Source organism: Prionailurus viverrinus, chromosome C2 (genome assembly GCF_022837055.1).
Source record: "Prionailurus viverrinus isolate Anna chromosome C2, UM_Priviv_1.0, whole genome shotgun sequence".
Lineage (NCBI taxonomy): Eukaryota > Metazoa > Chordata > Mammalia > Carnivora > Felidae > Prionailurus > Prionailurus viverrinus.
Window position 1 is genome coordinate 8,720,491 of NC_062569.1, and position 5,333 is coordinate 8,725,823.

Consider the following 5,333-nt stretch of genomic DNA (forward strand, 5'->3'; position numbering starts at 1 on the left):
TCCTCTACGTGGGCTATTGACCATTTGGCCAAAAGGTCACCATTCTTCACTCTGTTGCGCTTGGCATGTGCTCTTTCCTCTGCCTGGAATACTCTTCCCCCTTCCTCTAGGAAGGGCTGCCCGTAACCCTTAAGGACCCACCTTCAATGTCCCCTCCTCCACGAAGTCCTCTCCAACTCCTCTAAGAGATGGAAGATGATCAAATAGCCAGACCTAGCATGTATTCAGGGCACTAGCAACAGAGACAACCAATAGCTCTTTTTAATCAGTTTCAATACTTCTAAAAAGCCAAGTCAGCTAAGTAGACAATATGCAAAATACTCTGATCTGGTTTGGCCTTCCTTCTGTGTTTTATTTTTGGTTTTTGTTTTCTTTTGTTTTTTTTTGTGTTGTTTTGTTTTGTTTTGTTTTGACTAATCAAGCTTGGAGAAAGTCGCCATCAACCTTTTGGAGCTTTGGCCGCTAGAGATCTTAGTATTGCCTCTACTTACAGGCATTAAAATCATTCATTCATTCATTCATTCACTCATTCGGCACACTGCAATGCCTGTGGCCTGGGAGATGCCAGTCACGCACTCTGGGAGAAGTAACCAGCACGTTACAAATCGTTCAGACACTGTGAGGCTCCTGACCACTTGCAAGGGTCTGCCCTGGCAAAATAATAATGACAGCAGTGGATTGTAACATAAACTACATATTCAAGAGTCTACACTCATATAAATAAACATGTGAATAAATAATTAAATGGCAGAGAAGGGACAGCTCTTTCTCACTCGAGAATTCTAATTAATAAATGCCCAAGGGGTGATGGAAATGGAAAATCATCATTTAGCAACTACCACGTTGATACTGGCTGTAGGCAAGATTCAAACGCTAATACTAAAATTAGTGGACAACTGTGTGCCTGAGAAACGGGGCATTTGCATAGTCTCAAAGTGTCTCCTTACAAGGAATACTTTAATTACAAAGGGAAGAAGAGCAACTTTGTAGGGGAGACACCTGGCAGACATCACCTTAACCGAGTGATCAAAGTTAATATCACCAATGATAAGACAAGGTGACATCATGCGCCTCCTGATACGATGCACTAAGGAGGGCACAACATCACTTCTGTGCTATTGCTGCCAAAAATGCAGAATTTCAATCTAATCATGAGAAGATACCAGACAAACCCCATTCTACAAAATAACTGGCTAGCATTCTTCAAAAGTACAACACTCATGAAAGGCAAAGAAAGACTGAGGAAGTATCCCAGATTACAAGAGGCTTAGGAGACAGGACAGCTAAATATGGGCAGACGGTGCAGGTTCCCGAACTGAAAAAGGATATTAGCGGGGCGATTGGTAAAATATGAATAAAGCCTATAGATTGGTTAATAGAGCTACATCAGTGTTAATTCCTTGGCTTTGATCACTGCACTAGGTGACGTGAGATGCTAACACTAAGGGAAGCTAAGTGAAAAATAGACAGAATCTCTGTGTACTATTTTGGCAACTTTTTTCTAAGTCTGAAATTATTTCAAAACAATGTCAAAAATATATGGGGAAAAAATCCTGCTCTATTTCCTCACCTCATCTTATCACAGCACCTAGGGGATTGTTTCGGAATATCTGTTTTATTTATTTCCATCCCCACAAGCCTGTAAGCCTCTCCAGGGACTGTCTAATTCATTCCAAGATCCCTGTGGTGCCAGTGCTCCAAGATTTCATATCATCCCCTCCTGCAACACCCACTCCATGTACCACGGGGACCATTGCTTGGAGGTACAAAGGGAACTGTAGAAAAATTCTGGACTTACACGGTGCTGCTTAAATATCACCAGGCCTTTTATGAAGAGAAAAGGCAACGCGTCAATAGTGTGATAGGTAGATTGTTTCTACTCTTCTCCTATCCGTGTCCCTTGGTACTGAAACTTTTCAGATCCTATTTCCCGCCCTGAATCATGGTCGGCCTCGTACTTGCTCTGACCAACAGGCAGCAGAAGAGACACTAGGCTGGTTTTGAGCCAAGCCAAAAGAGGCCTCGCATGTTTCTGCTCATTGTCCTGGGACCCTGCCCACTCACCAGGTGAAGAAGCCCAACCTAGCTGCTGGAAGATGACAGGTCCCGTGGTACAGAAACAAGCCAATAGCCAGCCAACCACCAGACATGTGAGTGTAGCAATATTTGAGCAGTGGGCTTGCCAGCTGACCACAAACTCATGAGTGAGCCTAACTCAACCGGAAGAACCACCCAACCTAGCCTCACCCAGATTCCTGACTCACAGCACCGTGAGCTAAACAAATGGCTGTTGTTTCAAACCACCAAGTCTTGGCATTGTTTATTACACAGCACTGGATAACTGATACAGGTAACGGTATATACATGATTTATCTCCACATCCTATATCCCCACAGCTCTAAGTTTGGGGACTGGTAGTATTAACCTCTCTTTGCCTCAGATAGGCAAATGCAAAGACATGGATCCTCGTTTTAAACAAAAGCAAGCCCCAACTGAAATAATGCCAGAGAGATCTCCTCTCCCAAGAAAGATAATTTGGATGCCTCCCTCCCTCCCCCCCCCCCCAAAAAAAAGGAATCCTTGCAAAGGAGTCTTACTGGGTGAGGAAGTAAAGCACAGGCAAGGTCAGCTAGGCAACTTCTCAGTGCACCGGGGGCTGCTGGGGCAAGGGGAGCAGAGGGGCTGGTGGTGGAGGGAGGTGCTTAAATAACCTGGCTCCACAAACTTTGTCCACACCTCTCCCTGAGGGACAACCAGTGTAGTCTCTGGAGGCTTGGGTGGCAGGGTAAAAGCCTCCCTGGGCTGCAGCAGAGAATTGCATCCCAAAGGGCTTTCAGAGACAAGAGGAGGGGGACACGGGCTGCCAAAGGGCCAGCAAGGGTGAGGCAGGAGGGTATGTCAGGACTGCTGGAAGTAGGCATGGCAGGCTGGGAAGGCACCAGCCATGGGGTCCCCATAACTGGTGGGGACCCCCAGAAGCTGGGAACGGGTGGGCAAGACTCCCAGGAGATGGGATAAGTAGCTAAAATTCCACATCAAACGCCAGCAGGAGTGCTTTGGTTGAACACCGCACCACCCATCTCATGTGCCTGGGGCCCAGCATGGCAGAGGGCAAGGACAAGGCTGGGGGGAGTGGGTAAGCACAGTGCAAGGCGGGGAGGGGGGAGGTTTGGGTTTCTGGATAGAGTCAGGGTGTGTATCTTCATAGACACGTTGATTGTTGTGTGCTATAACCGTCCTATCAAATGAGAGGCTTGGTCAATGCTTCTGTCAAGGTAACTTTCGAGGCCCAAGATAGAGCGTCTCTTGCCTGGGGTGCCATATCAGCAAGCCAAAACTCAGAGACCCCATGTCCCTGCAAATGCTCTGCTTGACCAGAAATGCAGTCTGTCCAGTCAGCTGATCCGCAAACGCCAAGCCAACTCTGGGCCTTCTCACCCCAAACAAGGTTGACCACGTGGCCTCAGCCCATCAGATATTTTCTATTTTTCTCTTCCTTGTTCTTTATTCTTTATCCTATGCAGGTGTCCTGCCCTCTGCCTCATTTTGCAGTTCTCTGAGACTGTCCACCTCATGAAGTGTTAGATAAAGTCTGCATCCCCTAAATTGTCTTTCTTTAATCATTTTTTAACACTTCAAAGGTCTCCCCTATCCTGGACACGATGGGAGAAAAGCTGGATATTTACTCTTTCCTGTCTCCTTGGTCAGGATTCAGCACTGGTCACTGAATGGAACACCCTGTCTTTACCTGCTGGGACACAGGCATACTTCCCAAGGTGACAGCTTGTCTTCGCTTTGGGGAAGTGGCTTCTTGCCCTCGGCACAAAGGAAATGACTTCCAGTGTCCCTTTTCCAGCTCTGCCCCTCACAGCATGCGGACCCTGCGTTTTTCCCAAGAACCGGCAGTCAGAGCTGAGGACAACACAGCCCAGCTGTACAGATCACAAGAAAACAGTGCTCATCAAATGTCAGACTGTCCCAGTATTCAAACTGAGGAACCACTGGTGATGTGTTCTGCTGGTAGGAAGGTGCAGGAATAGAGGGGAGAAAGAAGGAGCAAAATAGTCAGAAGATATGTGTTAGTCAGATGGGGTTTTTTTTGAAAGGTTTTTATTTTGGGGAGAGAGAGCATGAGTGGGGGAGGGGCAGAGAGAGAGGGGGACAGAGGACCCTGAGCAGGCTCTGTGCTGATGGCAGAGAGCCCAATGCGGGGCTCAAACTAAAAAACCATGAGATTATGACCTGAGCTGAAGTCCGATGCTCAACTGACTGGGTCACGTGGGTGGTCCGCCCCTACCCCTTACCTGAGACTCCTTCCTGTACCATCCCAGGCCTCCCCTATGCTGCCCACCAGAGTGCCACAGGCTACACTTGGCTCAAAGCTAAGCTTGGATGGAGTCCAGCACAGCTCAACTCTTTCTGTTTTCCCCCTCAAGACGTAAGACAGTTATTAAAATAACTAGCTGTTAACTCCCATGATTAACCTTGAAGGGCCAATAAAGTATAACCCTGTGATCAATTATACAATGATGACCTCCCACCCCTGCCCCTGAGCTGTCCTACTCTTTGAGGCCACTGTGAAGGGCCCAGCATGGGCTGGAAGGTCAAGGGCTGCAGCTCTTGGGAGGCCCATATGCTTTCAGGGGCTTGCCAGTGGACAGTTGGGCATGAGGGGTGCCAAGGCTGATCCCTGACAGAAGGCAAAAATGCTCTTGGATGGCTCCAATCTGTGCCAAGCTTCCTCATCACTTGGAATAAGGCCTTTCTTCACATGGCCCAGGCCTCACGTGTCTGTGGGAGAAGCTGTCACCTGTACCTGCCCACACGAGAACATATCTTGTCTTTGATCAGAAATACCCATGCAGCAGACCCAAAGCTGACACTTATTCCCTCCTACAAGGCGGGAGCAAACTTTTCCCAGGGAGACAGAGTTTCCTCAAGCCACCATTTATAATGTAAGTCCACCCAAGAAGCTCAGAAGCATCACCTAGTAATTATATCAGATGTGGGTTCCCCAAGAAGCAGCCCCTGAGACAAGGATTCAAATGCAAGTCATTTATTTTGGAATAAAAGAGACTGAGGAAGTTAGGAAATAAATGGTGCCATATCGACTAGCTGGCTATGGGTCACTAGAGTTTAACCCCCCTGGGAAAACTGGGAGCTCGTGTAGATTGTTCACAAATTAGCTGGGGCATTTTTACACTAACTTCTGCAGTCTCGAGCTAAAGATGAGCCAGTTGGAGATGGAGGGAGGAGAAAGGGGGGTGTTAATTCCCAGCATGTCCGACCTTTCATGTGGATCCATCACACAGAATTTGGGGGCCAGATGAAGG